We start from the raw sequence: 18,560 nt of genomic DNA, 5'->3' as shown, positions 1-18,560 counted from the left end.
CTTTGGAAGATACAGATTGACCTTTGTGGGGCTTCTACTATTCCAGAGAAAACTGCTTGGTATGTGTATTAATCCTCCCAAGAGGAACCACACGGAGTTTAAATACCAAATGAACGTGTGAAACACCAGGTTTTAAAGTGGAGTTTGCACAGCTGCCATGCTAGGTTAGCAAGGAGCAACTGCAGCCACAGCTCTGAATAATAGAAAAACAGAACTTTGGATGGAAACTGCCTTTCTGCTTTTTGGCAGAATCCATCAGTAATGCACTTTGCCTTAGTTTTGGCTCTCCCTCCTGTTCATCTCTCTGTTTCTCCTATTCCCTCTTTCCTTTTCTGCTCTATAGATTTTATTTTAGTTATATGTTATAAATATATAACATATAAAAAGTTATAAATATATGAGATATATATATATGTAAATATATAAATACATATAAAGAGTTATAAAATAAATATATAAAATAGTTATAAATATATTTATTATAAAAATAGTTATAAATATATGAGATGAACACAATGTAAATCCACATCAGGCAGGCTGTGATTTTTTTTCCACTGGTGAGAAGAAAAAAAAAATAACCACACACACACACATTGGACTTGGAGGTAAGTAAATGTTTCAAGATAAATACCTGTTTCTGTATGAAACAGGTGTATACTTTAGGATTTATGTGCCAGTTTGATTCATTTCAAACCTGTTGACTCAGTAGAGACTAAATCCCTCATCCTTTGATTTGAATTCACACATTTGTCTCATAATTACTCGTTCAAAAAAGCTGATTCTAAACAAAAAAAAAATAAAAACAAAAAAAAATTAACTTTACTTCTAAGAGATTGAAACTATTGAATTATAAGAAATTGAATTATAAGAAATGAGTGTGTCTTGGCTTTCTTGCAATTATTTAAAACACATGAAGCTGAGATCTATCAAAGTAAGAAATTTCAGCTTCAGCAGAAAATATTGAAAAGATCAGATGTTTTAGTGTCCTTGAACACTTAGAATTGTACCAAATGCAATGAATGAGTTTATTTCTTGTCACTTATGGTGGTATCTGACTTTTTGCTATAAGTCATTATGACAGTAATTTACAGAAATGTTTTAATCACACAGAACATCTCATTAGATTCAAGATAGCTATTCATGTGATTAAATTGTCCTACACTGAGTCCTTAGGTGAAAAAATAAGATAATATATTACTTTAAGAAAGGTTAAAAAAAAAAAAAAAAAAAAAAACTCTTAAAACCTGAAATTCCAAAAATAAAGTGGCGCTCCACAAAAAATATAGTTAAAAATCTACATTGCTTCAACATGTCTTGGTATAGAAGCTTACTCCAAAACTAATGGAAGTAACTTAGAATTTTTTGCATTGACTTCAATGTGGTTTTGAATCAGGCCCATATTGCTGAAATATGTACACAAGTTCTCCACCTATGAATTGTTTCATTTAATTACAACTATATTTACTCCTTTAACTCGGATAGTTTCTCCCAGCTTATACCAGCAGATGTCAAGAGTCAATACAATGAAAAATCAACTATAGTTTAAAACCCAGACATTATGAAGGCCATCATAGACTTAAGGAGCAGTAGAATCTATAGCTCCCACACTACATTCTGTTATGTACAGACTGATTTTGATCTTTTCTAATGAAATTACATTTATCACTATCGTGTCATCCTTTCTTGCTATCCTCTGCTACGGTCCTGTCATCTGTACAGCTAATGCCATTGAACTTGAATTACTCTTCGGTCTTACTAGCAACTAAGTGAGATGAATGAAATCAATATTCTTTTCCTTACAGGTGAAATGAGTTTAGTAATGCGTAAAAGTGGTAGACCTTCCTTTCTTTGTCCAACTCTGCACTACAATACATCAATGTATTTTGCTTGGCACTTGAATTAACATATCTTAATTTTCAGGCACCAACACCCTCTAGCATAATGAACAAGACTTCTTTGAAGATTTTTTTTTTTAAGATCATCTTTAGTTAATTGGGATTCAAGTTTATGCAAAATATTTTCATAGAATATTGTTTGTACTGAAGGAAAACACTTTTTTTTTTTTTTTTTTTTTTTTCCTGGCTGAAAATATGCCAGCTGGAGCAAACTAATGAGCCCCAATAAGAGAACATTTGTACAGCTGGAGTCTGAATGCTATCAAGCTGCTTGTTTTTGATTGACACCATAACAGTCATGGTAATGGAAAGTAATCAATAATACTCCCTGTGTGACAATGTAAATAGTATCATCCAAGAGTGATTGGTGAACAAAACATTCAGAGTTTCAGCTCAATTTGGGTAAGCATCCAAGTCCTCGGATCTTTGTTCTAATTGCCTAACCCATTGGGGTCTCCAAATATCAATCAAAAATAGGTTAATCAGTGGCTTGCTTTGAGTATTCATTATTGTTCTCGTACTTGGTATCAGCCCAAGAAAGGAAGTGTGATGGTGAACAAGAACAGATTTTAGAATCAGAAGCTGTTAAGCTTTTATAAGATTTTGTTTGGAAAAGTAGTTTAACTCCTGTTGTTTACTTTGATCATTCTTCTACATCAACTTCAATTTGTTGTGTATTTAATACATAGGAAAGTTTATGTTGTTATTTGTGTTGATATACATGTATACAGCCATCTACAAAGGAAAACTTATTCAAAAAATTTTCAAGATACTTCTTGATTTTAATCCAGCTCCAGTGGAGACAAACTTCCATAGAGATAAATAAAATGAAATCCTGTCTGAACACAGAGGATAAGGGCATACACGGAGTGAGAGGCTTCAAAAAGAAAAAAAAAAGAAAAAAAAAAAAAAAAAAAAAAAAAAAGAATAAATATGTGCACTTGCAATAATAAGAGCTGTAGAGCTGTGCCCAGAGCTAAAGCAATATAGCTCAATAGTTTGGAGTAGTTGAGGTGGTTATTTTTTTATTGTGCTTTTGGAGTATTTAATGCCTCACTAGACCTAAAAAACCCTAGGGTCCCATGCTTATTTCAATTCAATTAAGATATACAGGCTGTGCAAAATATACATCGATAGGGAGCCACATTTTCAGAAATAACTGCTTATCCATGCACTTTTTAGCTCATTATAACAGACTCATGGAATCCAACTTTAAATAAAGGCTGTTGGTGGACTAAATTACAACACAGTATCAAGAGACTTCATGAACTAGATATACTTTATTTTATTAAGCTTTCATTATATATTGTATGAGTTAGCAAAGCATTCAATCTCTGCTAACCAGAGTCCCTATACTTTAAATCCTGAAGGTAAACATTTTCTGCCAAGGGCACCCTGTTAATGAACTGTAGGTTTCGGGCTTCTCTTTGATAAAACAGACTTGACAGAAATGTCTCCAAGACATTCTGTAATTCCTTCAAAAAAGCTACCAAGAGCATTAGCATGAGGTATACTCCTATCCTATCATGAGATAGCATGAACTTCATTTTTATGCTCTATGACATCGTACATGTCCATGACAACATCTTTCCACAGAAATAAACCATTGTCTAAGTCTTTCAAGCTGATAAAGATAAAAACATTAAAATTAAAAAAATATATCCAAATAAGATCCAAATAAGTCCAAATAAATAAGTAATTCCTCTGGCAAAATTAACAGACTCTGATTTGACATAAAGACAGGCTCTGCCCCTACATCCTCCCACAATGGCAGCACTGCTGTCCCACCTTCCCTTTCTTGCTGTGGGACCGTCAGGCAGCATGTAGTGGCTGGTTCAAGTTACAGACATGCTGGTGTGTTCTAAAGGGGAAAAAAATGCTCCAATTTTCATCATACCTGTAGATACTTGGTCCTTTTTTAAGGTTTCTGCCTTAGATGCTTGAAATTGGGCAAGATTTGAGCAGTGAAGGCAGTCAGGGAATCATAGTATGTTTCCTCAGGCAACCATACATAGTTTTTAATGTTTCCAGTGCTTTGCTCCAGTTGTTTCTTTAGTGAAGAGGCCTCAACAGCAATTAAAATCATGGAACCCCATTGTCCCTCTGCCAAAATGGAGTAAAAACCTTCTAAGATGCAGAAAGATGCTCTGTCAGCATTAATACTCTGACAGACTAGATGAAGAGTCACAATCCAGGAAAACACCTGGGATTGTTACGCTAATTTCCTCCTTCTGGGCCCATTTCATTTACATAAGGAAGATGATGTACCTGGTATGAAGGTTTCTGAGAGTAGGTGGCTGTGGGGTTTTGGCTGTCCTAGTGCAGCTGAAGCTCTTTGGATGTGAATAAAGTGCTAGAGGGGTCTGGGCAGTGGGGCTAGGCAGCCATTTCATGAAGAGTGGCTCTTGCAGAGCGTGAGGTGCATTGGTGGGGCTGGGAGCTGCTCAGGTGGAGGTGAGGCAGGAGGAGCAGCACCTAGGTTGGAGCAGCAACTGAGGATGTCTTCGTGCTGGTGGAAATGTTGCCTGTTAGGTTTGCTTTATCTGGTCAGCATTGCCTCTGTGTGGTTATGTGTGCTTTGGCGAAGTACAGTGTTAGGAATGTGAAGCCTGTTCCCTCTCAGGGCAGGGGTGCAAAATGGCACCATTACACGGTGTTAGGTCTGCTCGGTGTGAGGGGCAGGCTGGGCCCCCATGAGGGGAAACCCGTGTCTTCTGGGTTGGGGGCTGCACAGGGGCTCAGAGGGAACTTTAAAAAAGCCTCCTTGAAGAAAAATAAGATGCCAAAACGACAGGCTGAGGGAAAGCTGCAGTTTCAGGGAGAGATGCTGGGCTGGCCTGCATCTCATTCCTAGTTGCTTTGGAGTAACTGAATCTCAACTTACAGAAACCCCGCTGAGGAAGAGGAGAAAGATCATGGCTCCACAGAGGATCTGATGCAGCCTGGTGAGTTTGTTGCCTATTTTGGGGGGGGTGGGTTGATTTGCTTTCTCATAGAAATCAAATCTGCCAGAAACATGCAATGAACAGGGCTTGAGTGAACATGAAGTTTCTTCAGGTACCTCCAAGAGTCAGTTTACTTGTTGCAAGCACACCCATAGTGGTGATAAAAAAAGTGTAATCTTGCAAAAAAAAGTGTAAAAGTGTAGTCTTGCAAAGAGAGGGGAGAGCACGGGAAGAAAATGTTGGTACAATTTCTAAAGGCCTGATGAAGGGAGTATCTAGGCTAGGATCAGCAGTACTGATCATAAACAGTTAGTTCTTATACTTTGTGTGGGGGATCATAATGCGACGTTACAGCGGAGGTGGTACTTGGCCCACCTTCCTTGAGCTCTCATGGTCTAGCCTATCTCTCTTTTTTGCTGAATTTTTTTGTTACAGTAGCAGCCTTTGTACCCATTAAAGCTCTTACAGTGACAGACCTTAAGGCATCTGCATTATAAAGAATGAGGGGATCCACTTCTTATTGTAGGTTTTCTATTTACATTAAATTTTCACAATATTTGATTCTATTCTGAAATATATATTTAAAGTTTTATAACTTCTTTGTATTTTAAAATAACTTTTTATATTTTAAAGTAATTTAAATATTTAAAAATAAAAGTAAAATAAAATATACAAAATATTAAAAATACATAAATATATTAAAATAAAAAATATTACTAATAGAAAATAATAAATAAAATAATAAAGACATATAGTAATATATGTAAATATTTTAAAATAAGTATTTTAATTACAAATAGAAATAAATATATTTATTTTTAAATGTTATTGGATGGCACTGCTCTGAAAGCTATAGAAAGGATGATATGAAATCATCAGTCTCAACAATGTATAGTTATTTCTTTGCTTTATCTACAGGATAAAATAATTAAGAGACCTGCTGTTTTTTCTCTTCTGTTTTCTTGATTTTTTTAAACCTTTTATAACACAAGTTTGGAGCAACATGTAGGTAGTTAGAGTCAATTCTAGCATTAGAATGATATCTGCTAACATCAGAAAAACAGCAATCAGAGACTCAGTGTTATGTATTTGTTTAACACTTATTTTTTATGTATAACTGTAACAAATCTGTCTTAAAATTTTGGCTGTATACCAAGTATGAGGGCCCTTGCCATGAACTTCTGGAATAGTGAGATGCAGGATAAGGCCTTGTAATAACTCCCATAATCACTGCAGGTAGGTGTTCATGCTGTTGCTGTTCTATTGTGTTCTTAGATGAGCTCAAAACAAGCGCAGAGATAACATGTTTGGATTTCTGTCTTGGGTACTTGCATTGCATCTCCCAAATTGTCTTTATTTGCTGAAAATCACTTGCTGCTTGAATGTAATTAAAGTTGAGTTAGAAAGTTGGCAATATATATTGGATTTATATGGGAAATATTAGGGCAGATGAGATTGAATTCATTCATCAGCAATAGCAGAATTGAAATACCCAGTTTAAAACCTTACAGATTTTTTTCTTTGGTCCTTGATTTGTAAAGAAAAGGAACATGCCCATTTCTTTCTTTTCAAGGTCACCTTTAAATGTGATATATGCTTTGTGGTACTCCAGTAACTTCTGAAGAGATATGGGGCAAAGAGGACTACTGAGACAGTTGAAAGCTTGCTGATAGTGGTACCAAATTAGAGACAGGCACCTTCTATCTCAGGCAATCCTGGAGCAAAAGAAATGAGTGTTGTTTATCTGGAATAGTAAAAGTGTCTTAAAGTGTGGTACTAGGTGACGTATAACTTTTTCATTATCCTGTCACACTAGAAAATTGTGCTTTGCAGCACCTCAAAGTTAAAACAAATTCATGGCAGCGTACCTGTCCTTTTAGGATCTCTTTCACATTTTTCGTATCCAGATTTTAGACTTAGAATTAATAATATCCTATCTCAGTCTTGATATGAGATGAAATAAAAACGGACTCAGATCAAAGGAAGCCACTGCTTTTCTTTTTTTTTTTTTTGGTTGCAAATCTAAAATGATCAGATTAAAAAGCTATTTATTCTCTTATTCTCTGTTAATTTCAGCATCAATTTTGAGGAGAGGATATTCTCAATTCCCATAAAGGTGCATTAAATAGTTTTTCTGTGGCCTTATGAATATGATGGAAATTGTTTTGGTAATTTTTGAAGCTCTGGAAGTGAAAAGCTGATATAATTGGGCTGGAAACTACTTTGCCTTCCTCAGGTGCATACATGTGTGTACATGCTTTTTTTAATAAGATCTGAAAAAGCTATCTTACATAGCCAAATCTTTGTGGTTGTTCATAGTTGTTTCACTTATATACAAACCAGTGTTCACTTAAATCATTACAATGTATAAATGCCTGCCTGCATGCCAAGGCAAATTCTTTGTTATATGAGGGCATGTGAACTGACAATGTGGAAGGCATTCTGTCTCTTGTTAATGACTGGTCCTGGGTGACTGCAAATAATGCATTTACCTGTTTATTTCTTCAGTTCTTTAAAGCCTGGGTTTTTAATAAGAAAAAAGGATAATATTTATCTTTCCAATGTGATCTCAACTCTTAAAAACAGGATAACGTAGTAAGTTGAATCAGTTGGACAGACCTTGCTGCAGGTTATGCCCTGGAACAAGATCTGCCTGGAGTAGACAACTGGGAAATCTGCCATTGGCTCCAATGGCATGCCACAGCACTCATAACTGCTGAGGAACTCAATCCTTCAGACCTTCAGGCAGACTTGGTCATCCACTACATGTTTGAGTACAAATGGAGTTGTCTTAACTTGGGCAGTCTGTCTAGTATCTAGTACAAGCTCCTACATGGATCACACTAAAGTGTGATGGTACCTCTCCAGTAAGTCTGAGTTTTTTTTTACAATGTTGTAGTCTGTCATGAACAGAGGTTTCCCCTCTAATTTGACTAAAACCTAATAGTTCTCAATTTGCAGTGGTGTTCTGAGTGTTTATAAGCACTATACGTTCTAGTGGAAACACAGACTTCTGCCATCCAGTATTCAAATAGAAATCTGTTCATTCCTAATGCCCAAGAGAAGCTAAATTCCTCTCCAAACAGTAACCAGATCATAAGATTGCTGCTTCTGTTATATTTATAGTTATAACGTGCATTGAGAAATGACTTCCTAGTTAGTTTCTTAAGTCTGGATGATACTGAAGTTTAACTTTGTTTGAATATTGGAAGAAAATGACTTCTTGCTACATGAGACAGGAAGATTTGAACATCTTTGACAAAAGACCAGGTGTCTTGTATCTTTGTCATTGTTATTCTAAACCTAATGTTGCAGATCCACTACAATGTGCATGTATGATTTATTGAATTACTTGTTTGGGATCAGAAGCAAGATTCTTTCATTCAGATGATTATAGCAAAAGGAATACATGGTAAGAAGTGTTTTCTGGAGCTGCATTAAGGAATACGTTGTTTTCTGCTGTACAGTTCCTTTAGTTGTCTGTCTTAATCAAAATAAAAACTCATGAATTAGTGGTATGAAAGTGACTAAGATTAGAAAATGCATAAATATTTCTGCATTTCAGAAATATGTGGTGTTATGAAAAGAAATGGGCTGCAACTACCAATGCTAGTATGAACGTTTTCTTCCCTTCACAGTCTTCTCCCAGTAACTTACCCAACAAGTACCTGCAAAGAGTTCTTGCAAATCATCTAAATCTTGTCACGGAAGCTATTACCTTAATGGCAAAGCTGAAATCCTGAACTCCATACCCAAGCACTAGTTCCTTCTTTTTTGCATTACCCGAAGACCCTCAGCCTCCATGCAATGTGAGGGAGGAAAAACATTCATATCCTATAGTAATTACGGTAAGCCAAGGCAGAGAAGCAACTCCCTCCTAATACAAGAAATTTGAGATAGCAGAGTACTAAACTGTGTTCTAGGTGCAAGCATTTCTTCTTGCATAGACTTTAATCCTTTACATTTAAGGTTTTCCTCCCTGAAAAATGTTTGTTTCTTTACAACAGGATGGTAAACCTTCCTGCAATGCAGCAGCAGAGAGACATTCCTGGGTTTTAGGGGATCTAGCCATGATTATTTACAAAAAAAAAAAGCTTGCCAAAACCTTGTGAGCCTTGCTTCAACCCACAGTGGACTTGAAGGGTATTACAGAAACATCTAAAAATGGGTTTATAATGGAAACGTTGACAGACCTAAAAGCAGAGCAGTAAGCAGGTGCCACTATAATTAAGAGCAGTGACCCTTCAAAGAAAAGGGTTGCCAGCAGGTAAATAAACTGCCATTGTGCAGCTCACCTCGTTAAACAAGAAGGTTTGGAAAATGATTGGAGAAACAGCATCAATCAGTGTTACTTTAGACATCAGTTATAAGAGACAGTTGCCTGCTGTGGGACAAACACCATGTACTATTAAAAACAAGGTCTTTGTTCTGTGACTTGTGCTACAGGTAATCCAAGCCCCTGAATTTATATCCTTTTCACAGGTGTCAGGTTCTTTAATATAGTTTTTTTATCATGTCATATTTCCCCCTCTAGTCTTTGACGTATATACTAGGTCAGGTGAATAGAAATATTCAGATGAGTGAGTTGAGCTTCAGACAGTCTATCATGTGTAGTGGATATGCAGCATAATTCTGCATGCATGCTTCTCCTTTTTCAACTTTACATTTTAATATGTCAGTGTAATTGTCTTTGATCTTGACTGCTTCAAGTTCATGAATTGCTGCAGCCAGCTAAACCTGGATTGTTTGGTATGGTTTTCTGTCTTTTTTGTTGTTGTTACAGCACAGTTTTTGTTTTGGGCAGTTTTACAGAAGCATGGTGGAATTGCTGACTGAACACAGTTACTTTGATTGGCAGGGGACACTAACAGCTGGAGCCTTGCCTCATCATGGATTGTAAAAGCAGTATTGTTTTTAGATTAGTAAAAGAAAAAACAGAATAGAATTAGGATTTTTTTTTGTAGTTCTTTTGTCAAGTGTATCTCATTTTAGGGTTGTTCTGCATATTTTGTTCTGTATGCGATTTCTTCTGTGGGATTATGTCATGGATTTTGTTGCAGGGGAGAGAATGAGGTTATCTTGGGTTTTAACTCCTGTTCTGAGACTTTTTTTTTTTCATGTTGAAAGAAGCTGTGAAGAGAATCTGCTGAGGGTACCCTCTATTAAAGCTCTGGAGGCTTCTCCACCAAAGTAGACAAACAGATGTATACCTGGGGCAGTGACAAATTATATTACCAGAAGACTTTCTACAGGGATGTAATATTGTCTAAGCATAATAGGCACTTTACAGGCATAATAGGCACTTTACAGATCACAAATTCCCTATTTGTAAAAGACAGAATAGTACTCCTGCTCTTTGAAGATTTATTGTTACTGAGCTGCTGTTACTGAGTTCTTTGTGATTCTGAAGTTGAAAGTACTATAGGAACAAAAGGCATAAAATAGTCTAATTTCATATTGTGAGGTTATGGAAAGTACTGTAAGCACAAGATGGACTAAACACAAGGAAGAGGAAGTTCTGGTACAGAACAGCCATATGCATCATAAGGTTATAGACGTTAATGTTTGTGATAAGTAAAACTATTCCTCTTTATTCTGGTTTTATCTAACCAGTGCTCAAAGTAGGATTGAAGGAAGAGTGCTGGTATGGGTGGCTGTGAGCTTCAGTCCTTACCACTACAACTACAGCAGGCTCTGTCACTGGCATCTAGAAGAGAAGTGTTGAAATTCCTGTTTAAATAGATGTTCAATAACCGATAGACACAGTGTATAGCAAGTTCAAGAGTGCAAACTGCAATCAAAAGTGTATGCACAAACAGCCCAAAGGTTAAAACTGTTCTTTAAAAAGAGATTTGCAGGGAAGTTATCAGCTGATCTTATTTGGCCTATCTTAGCATAATTTAAAAGAATTGGCAAGATGGTAGCTAAATAAGATTTTGGCATCCTGACTTTGGAATGCTGTGACCTGCAATGACTAGATTGTATCATATTTGGTGTGCCTTTGTGCAAGCTCTACACCAGCAATACAGGTGGAGAAGTAACTGATGTCTCCCCACTATGAAATACCAGATCATTCTCTTAGTCATGTAGTCAGGCATCATGGGGAGAGGTGGTGTTTCCTCTTCACTTTAGTTGGCATTAGCAGATGTATGTCAAGGGTGACAGAGAAGTCTGAACTTACGAAACTTACCAAACAAGATCTGTGCTTTCTAACCCTGCAAGAACATTATAAATGCAGCAAGACTCCAAAGAGACTGTCAGGAGACTTCTTAGTTTAAAAAATATATTTTTTGATGTATTTTTATGAACATTTTTATTTGCAGTTGAAGCATTTATCTGCAATTGTTTGAGCTACTTCTTTAAACGGTCTATGATGTCTGTCTTGGAAGGGAGTACTCAATGCTTTTTTTATCAGATATAGTGTCTGGTAAGTTCAAAACATTGGTTATAAGGCTGATTAAAATTTAAGTAAGCTTACAAAGCAATGGAGTTGAAGTGATGCAAAATCCTGTGTAACTGCTTTCACTTTAGTTTTTAAAGTAACTTGCTCTACCTTAACTATTTCTCTGCTGAGAAAAAAGTAAATGTAGTTTATGCTTCTAAACCATGCCATCAAAAAAAAAATATATATATATATGTTTTTCCACCAGTTTGACATCTTGACTTTTCTATCAATTCATCTCGAAATATTGCCATAAAGATGTGGTGCAAAAAAAGTTTGAACTCCGAACTGAGGGTTGCAGCTTTTGAAGTAGCAGGATTTTTTTAATTTTTTTTTTTTGCTATGTCAGTCTTTACTTCTAGGTGTGGTGCACGTTATCATTTACAGACCGAAACAGGATTTCTCTAGCAAAAATGAAGTTATAGAGGAGTTTTAAAGAAAATTAATCTATAAATTGATCTCATTTTTTTGAAATGGTTGCTTATATCTATTGTGTGTTATCAGTGATTTGAAAGGAACTTGAAGCTTTAAAGCCTACAGCAGCTGTAATTTTGACCGCTAAACAAGTGAAGCATGGCTTCTAAAGGTTTCACTTGCTTAATCCCTTTTTAACTCAAACAGATTGCTTGTTTGATTATCAAACTGGTTGTTTTGATAAAGCAGCTTATTTTGGAGATGAAGAGCACAGTATCAACTTCAATTTATTAAATTCCAGGAGCGAGCGTCTGTTTCATTATCTGGATCCTCACTACTTTAATTTTGGAAAAACAAGTTGCATTTAGCAAATACTTTATTTTTAAACAAGACTTTCTGATTTTATTCTTGCCGATTAACTACTTGGTGTTTTCCCTTCCTCCAAGAGTTAGTCTAATGCTATAATAAGTACTGGGTAAAGGGCATCTCCTCCAGTCATCTACTGGATGTTGTCTTGTTAATACAGCTCAGGATGTTCTTAGCCCTCTTTGTTTTTCAGTCCTTCAGTTCCCAGCGTCCTGGATACATGACCGATATAGTGTTTGCTGAATTTTGTAATTCACTGTCCATTCCTCTAGCCTTTCTAGGTCTGTCTAAATAGCAGCCCTGTCCTCAAGCATGGCAGGAGTACTACCCTTTTGGTGTCATGTGTGAATCTGACAGCACAGCACTGTCACCTCTTCAGTCAGTGATAAAGATGTCTGACACGGGTCCCTGTGATGCACCTCTTGTTGGCCTCTGGTTGCATAGGATGATGACCTGTTAACAGCTGTCCTGTGAGCCAACCATCCAATTGCCTATTCACCCATCTAGCTGCCCACACATTCAGACTGTAAAATCCTTGCTTGGATACAAATACTTTGGAAAATGATGTTGAAATTCTTCTAAAGTTGGCATCTTCTAATCTACAACTCACAAATCCAATGAGGGCTATCAGGTTAGCCAGGTATAGTTCACCCTCTGTAAAGCCATGCTGGCTTCAGCATATATGCTCCAACAGGACTTGTTCCATGATGTTCACAGGGAGTGAGGCCAAATGCTATGTCATTTTCTGGATTATCCCCTTGATTCATTTTGAAAATGGCTATAGTATTGGCATTCTTCCAATTATCAGGAACCTCCCCTAATCTCTAGACATTTAAAAAAGATGAGACAAACCCCATGGTGACAGCCAGCTTTCTCTGCGCTTTGGATGCAGTCTACGGGGTCCTGTGGGCTTCTGGGGGTCAAGTCATCTCCAATAATCCCTAACTTGATCCTTATTCACTGCTGTTAGTTCATCTCCTCGAATGTAGCCTCTAAGCATAGAGGTGTGGGAGACCTTTTGGTGAAGAAAGAAGGCACTTGGTACTTTGCATCTGTTATCGCTGCCATGTGCCCCATTCGGCAGCAGTCCCACATTTTCCTTATTCATGTGCAGAGTAATTTGAGTATATTCCATCTGTTAACCATGCTGCATGTAACTTCTGCAGCACGGATACCAGCTTGTATAGTCAGCTGTTTACTGACATTGGGTTCTTAAACCGATATTGTTTCAGCTGAGGGTTCAGGATATTCTGATACTGACACATGTAAGTAGGATTTGCTACGAGTTTGCACAGTGCTGCAGTCATTACATTCAACACTTCAAATTCTTGCAGAAGATTCACTGATCACTGTTTTGGCCTACTATAAGTAGTTCTGCTGTTCAAGTCCTTCATTCACTGGTACCACATATGCACAGGAGGGACAATGTTGTAGTGTTAGAACTCAGATACATATAATATTCCTAAGCCCCTAATAAATATAGCTGCAGTGGCGTACATTTCAGTAGACCAGGAAAGGTAGGACTTGGTTGATGTGCTGAATTACAGAGCCTATTTGTCCTATACTTTCTATCTAATCAGTGGAGAAAAATAGTGGGCTCCAGAGGTGACTCAGGACGTTTAAAATCTGGATTAAGTCAGGATGACCTGGCTTCTTAGTGGGGTGCTAGAGTTGAGCATCTGAAATATTCAATTAATCCATGTCAGCATGCCCTTCAGAGGGTCTTGCTAAGTAGCAAGTCTTCAGTACTAAGACAGCTATCTTGACCCTGCCCTCTTCTGTCTCCGTCCAACTATTTCTAACCCCAGTAGCTAAGTAGGTTTTTCAAAGCTTTTGTTACTTGTAATGAGGCACAAACACAAGAAAAAGTCCTGGTATAAAGGATCCAGTGAACCTATCTTTGTTGCCTCTGAACAAAATCTGCTTCAGATGGCATTGGGGTAGCAGAGAGGGGTTCATTGCAGTGGTTTGTGCTCAGGAGTCCTGAGCTGGAGGTTAGGCTTGCTTGAACCTTGGAAGGTTGCTTTTTGTCAGAGTCAGTAAATCAATTTGTGTGGCTTTAGTATTAGAAACCCTTGCAAGACTTTTTCTAGTTTTTCTATGTTTATAAAAAAAAAATAATAATAATAAAAATAAAAAATCAGGTTCTGCAATTTGGAATTGTGCAGCCTTTTTGTGTAATATCACTTTTAAACATTCAGGGCTTTGGGGAACAAAGACCATATAAACTTCATTTCCATTGCTTATGGCTATATTGTAATCCCACTGTGATGTCTTCAGTGCTTGTAGTGGTAGCACCACATTTCCCATAGCACATTGCATTTCTTCTCAGCCTGGTGCTGTAGTAGACTGCTCTTCTGCGCTGGTTCTGCAGCTCAAGCAGCTTTGACTAGGAAATGGAGGTGGCAAACAGATGTTCTGGGAAGACAGATTGATTTATTTCCTTGGTGACTGTCAAGTTGTGTATGTTAGAATGGCTTATGGGAAGTATGCTATTCAGTAAAAAGAGTGATCATTTAGGATAGAACCAAAATATGCTAAAAGAGCAATTGTTTTTTATCATCTCATAGCATCATTTGATCTCAGCTTTGTTTCACACTTTTGACTTGATATCGGTTTTTGGGGTGGCGGGGGGCATTTGTTGACACTTAGAAGGCTTCACAAATTGTTAGTTATTCTGGTTTTGGTGCTGAACACCTGAATGTCTTTCCTGCAGCATCCCAGAAAAATGCTGTCAGTCAAATTAAAGGAGAAGTAGAAAGTTCCTTATAAGCTTAGGTTCATATTTACTTAATGTTGTTCAAACTTATTTAATGGAATAACTGGGACATCCTCCTTCTTAAAAACAAAATTAGTGTTGAGTAATTGTTAAAGAAGCTTTTTTTTTTTCATTTTCTGATTAGAAGCCAATTGTAAGAGTTAGCTGCAATGCTAACAGCTCCTTTATTAATGCATGCTTTCTGCATATTATTGTAGTAACGCAGAAGGAACTTGTACTCTTCCTGCCTTGAAAGATATGTGAACCTGTAATTGCTTTAACTGAAATATTAAGATTGAGGAGCCATCTGGGTTAACTAGTCCTAGCATGTTGAAGTAAGTTTGTTAGGAGGTGGTGGAGATAAATGTGGCTGCCTTTCTTCCTCATAAGCTTTCTCCTTTAGTGTTAGCTTACCTTTTTCATATGGAATATTCTTGCGGTAGGAAATCTTAGACTGTTCATTAATCTGTACTTTGTAGAGTTTTCTGACCTTATGTTGCACTTATAAATGCGGGTAGGCAAAAAGTGAGTGGAATTGTCCACCACTTTAGATAATACTGGACAAAGATGGAAAGAGCAAAATACAGTCCTTGCAGAGAGAGTACACCAACAATTCATGTCATTATCTTCCAGGGCTACTTTTCAAACAGCAGAATATGGTATGGAGCAGTATGTTCTCTGTGAAAAGAGATGCAGATGTAAACTCTTACCTCCTTCTGACATTGAGGAGCACATTCCCCATTCGCCCATGGAAATCTGATAATTGTTTGTTCAACTTTTGGAGGTCATTGTCCTTGCCTGAAGCTTATCTAAATGTGTGCTGCTTATGAAACTTGCTTACAAGCAGTGGAATTCATACGTGTGCTCTCATCTCCAACTTGGCTTCTGGAAGCATTGCTCAAGGGACTTAATGGACTCAGACATAATCAGGTTGTTAGTGCTTGGAATCAAACTATTTACCCTTCTTTTCTTAGTGAAAACAGCATGAGAATGTATGCCCTACTAGGTTAGAACAATGTTCTTTCAATCTCCACTGCTGGCAGTAGAAGTTAATTAGGAAGAACACACAAGTGTCTGTTGCCCATTCCCCTCGTACTTGCCCGGTATCCCAAGTTGTTGTGTTAGATATTTGCTTGTTACCCTTAGCATCTGTTTATAGGCACGTTCTCCAACAAGTTCAAAAATAACAGTATTAATATGAAGGGTGGGAATAAACCTGTTGTCTACTCAGGCTTCAACATGCAGTTTCTGAAGCGCTCCAAATGAGTGTTCTCTCTGTGTGAGCCAGGTTCCTAAGCTGACACCATTTTGTTGCAGAAAACTTCTTTCTCTTTAAAATATTTAACCCTTTAATTCAATCAAGTATCATTTGAATTCCTCACACAGGGTTAATCCATTCTCCACAGTGAAGTGCTGAAATTTCAGAAATAATGTACTCTGTTCCACTGTCATCTGTATAAAATATTGTTTACTCTCCAGGCCTATTGCTTCAGGAAATTATTGATAGGAGCAGCTGCTCCTTCACAAGAAGAGTACAAAAGTCCTTCTCCGACCAGGGGCACTTTACAGCCACCTTTACTTATCACTAATGCACAGAAGCACGGAAGATTGGATTTCAAACTTTCAATAATAATAATAGAAATGTGTAGGAAAAACTCTTTAAAACTTCACTTGGGAACTTTTGTGAAGCTCAGAGCCATCTCCCTATGCTCAAAAGGATTTGTTCAAAACAAAATGAAATTTGGAACATAAGATATACAGTACAATCAGTATCAGACTTCAAATGCACCTCATTGCTGCTGAGCTGAACATTATAATTACAATTATAACTCTGCAATGCTTTATGCATAAATTATTTAAATTAAGCCACATAGATTATTCAAATTTTATCTCCAAGAAACACTTCTAAAAGCCTGCTAACACTCACGTTACAACTCATTGCTAGCAAATGCAAAACTATTCAAGTTTTGTTTTTCAAAAAAACTTTTTGGAACTAGACTCTGGGCAGTGACTAATTTGAAGTTAAATCAGTCTTGGGTTAACTGCATTTGTGGTGCTAGTTTTGTAATTTCAGATCCTCTTTCAAGGTCAGTTGGGCAAAGACTAAGGTGGGTGCCATTCAGTCTTTTTTCTTTCCTGATAATACTTGGTGGAAGCTTCCAGCATTTTTTTTTTTTAATAAAGTAAAATAATTTTACATGGTATTGACAATGATTAACTTGATATGATGATAAGAAAAGAATATTTGCAGGTGAAAGGAGCTTCCTGAGAGATGTTATGAACAGAGCGAGCCTTACTCCTGGAGTATGTCCCTCTCCTTAAGCATTTCTTCCAGTTGGCTGGGGAAAGCAATGTGATCAGGTCATTCCTCTGTTGCCATTGTGGGCAAATGAAGCAGGTTAGACCAGTCTGTTATAGATATTCCTGCCTACTGGAGAACATTAAAAATCAGGGAAGGGTAATGGGAAGCTCTCCTTTGCAGCTATTCATTAGCTTGAACACAGGCCTAAAGAGAAGGAAAAAAAAAAGCTACCTAGAATGTTTCCAACTACAAATCTTTTTTTGATTTGATGTTTTAATTACTTCTATAAATAGAACTTTCTTTAAAATTTGTAGTGCTTAAGACTATGAAGCAGATAACTATTCACATATACAGCACCAAAAGGAATGAATGCTATCCTGCACTAGAGCCACTTTGACTTTCTTACCATGCTCAGGAGAAAGGAGTGGAAATAAGAAACAAAACTTTTTTTCTCTGTGAGAATTTTAAACAATGCAATGAAAGAGCAGACATACTGCTGTGTCACAGTTCAAGTACAACAAACTGCTCAGGCAGATCTAGGGAGTGTCCAAATAAAGAAGGTGCTTGATTCTGATGGCCGACAAGTTTCCTGAAGTGTGTGCACAGTCTTCCACCCAGCCTGTATTCCTGCTGTGGGTGCTCATTAGCAAAAACTCCAAAACCCCCCAAACAAGAAAAGCTGTCTAGTAAGAAGGTGGAAATGGAAAAGGTAGGAATAAACATTAGGCTTGATCTCAGAGGACAAATCCTATTGTGCAGAATGCCTGCAGTAAATCCACTCCTACTATCTAATGGCTGCAGACTGGCTTAAACTCTGAAGCAATAAATGAATACACTCAGAGGCAAAATGAAAAGTTGAACGATCAGCTCTCTTCTAGTATCTCACAAGCTCAGAGCTGTTAGGAGTTTGGCACTGGATTTCTGCACACCCAGCACTTCAGGTTATGCTGTGTTCCAAAATGCTCTGCGGCTCCCTCCTGATCTTGGTCTTGCCAGGTGTTGGATTGTGGCAGTCCTGTGCTTAGGCACTGCAGACTGCTTTCTCCATGCTGCGATAGCAGGTAAAGAAGTGGCAGGGTACAGAATTATTGAAGTGCACTCAAAGTGTTTCTGAGGGTCCCAGACCAGCACAGTGAGTGTTTTACAAACACAGAGCAAAGATGTGCCTATTCCAAAGGGCTGAAAAATCACATAGGAGATGAGTGAGAACAGATGTAGTCAAGCCATGCAGGGGACTTGAAGAGAAGGATGAATAATCACAGGCAGCATGTTATCTATCCTTTTGCTATCCTCTTCAGAGTTGTCAAGTGTAAGCTTGCATTTGTCAGCACTGGATACAGAATTAATGCCAGAAATAGACAAGTCTTCAAGGTTTGTGGGTTTTTCCCTGTAGAGATAGGGAAATGGAGGAGAAATAGAACAAAAATATCTTATTTTT

General features: G+C 37.3%; 1 protein-coding gene across 1 annotated transcript in view; it reads left to right on the top strand.

Annotated features, from left to right (window-relative positions):
- Positions 1–3,804: 3,804 nt before the first annotated feature.
- SLC39A10 (solute carrier family 39 member 10) overlaps positions 3,805–18,560 on the top strand; it is a 195,990-nt gene continuing 181,234 nt past the window's right edge. Inside the window, exons 1-2 of the mRNA XM_084523569.1 lie at positions 3,805–4,245; positions 4,782–4,840. The gene's annotated coding sequence lies outside the window, so the exon portion shown is untranslated. The remainder of the gene's footprint in view (positions 4,246–4,781; positions 4,841–18,560) is intronic.

Source organism: Aythya ferina, assembly GCF_964211825.1.
Source record: "Aythya ferina genome assembly, chromosome: 6".
In the NCBI taxonomy this organism is placed as follows: domain Eukaryota; kingdom Metazoa; phylum Chordata; class Aves; order Anseriformes; family Anatidae; genus Aythya; species Aythya ferina.
This window is presented reverse-complemented; position numbering and strand designations above follow the sequence as displayed.